The 875-nt window shown below is 38.9% G+C and overlaps 1 non-coding gene across 1 annotated transcript; it reads right to left on the bottom strand.

Annotated features, from left to right (window-relative positions):
- Positions 1–426: 426 nt before the first annotated feature.
- TRNAN-GUU lies at positions 427–498 on the bottom strand. The gene has a single exon. It is a non-coding gene; the product is annotated as a tRNA-Asn (tRNA).
- Positions 499–875: the final 377 nt, after the last annotated feature.

Genomic DNA, 875 nt, shown 5'->3' with positions numbered 1-875 from the left:
GCAACGAACGCATACATAAGACAAGGTAACCGCATGAACTTGGCTAACGTAAGATTATTCCTATTCCTAGTGAATACTTGCTTACATTGCTTAATGCGACCAACCATTTACCCTCCCGGGCAGCTAGTTGTTGCTGAATCTACTCATGGACAAGCGTGCTACAGCTTCATACTAAGCAAATAAGGTTTTCTCACACACTCACGCAACTCACACCTTCCGGTGGTTTGCTACATGCTTCATATCTCTAATCCACATGACTAGTATGTGATACTCTAGCAATCTCACTAAGTAATGCAATGAAGTTAAAGATGCTGAGTAAAGAAGATGGAGATAGAGTTGAAGGAAACATAGGGAACGGGTTACCTACTCTTAACGGTCAAAGTGAACCCTTTCATTCTGAATTCTTTAATTCGAAATGAATCAAATCTCCTCAAGTAGGATTCGAACCTACGACCAATCAGTTAACAGTCGACTGCTCTACCACTAAGCTACTGAGGAACAACGGTAAATTAGGTCTTAGAGAATTCAATTCCCGTTCTCAACCCATGACCAATATGAGCTCGAGGTTTCCTTCGTAACTCCCAGAACTTCTTTGTAGTTGCTCCGTTCTATGCCTCATTTCATAAAGAACCTCAAAGTGGCTCTATTTCATTATATTCCATCCATATGCCAATTCCATTCATTTAATATCCCTGTGGTGTCATTGAGATAAGAGATGTCGTTTCTAGTCTATCTGGTTATATTTCTGTATATATGGAAAGTTCAAAAATCATCATATAATAATCCACTTGCCGCACACTTGTATGGTCTAGAGAAGCTTACTTGTCTTATAGTTTATGTGCTTTATCTTTTTTTGGTTTTATTGCTTGTTGTTT

The sequence above is a fragment of the Benincasa hispida genome, chromosome 4 (assembly GCF_009727055.1).
Source record: "Benincasa hispida cultivar B227 chromosome 4, ASM972705v1, whole genome shotgun sequence".
Lineage (NCBI taxonomy): Eukaryota > Viridiplantae > Streptophyta > Magnoliopsida > Cucurbitales > Cucurbitaceae > Benincasa > Benincasa hispida.
This window is presented reverse-complemented; position numbering and strand designations above follow the sequence as displayed.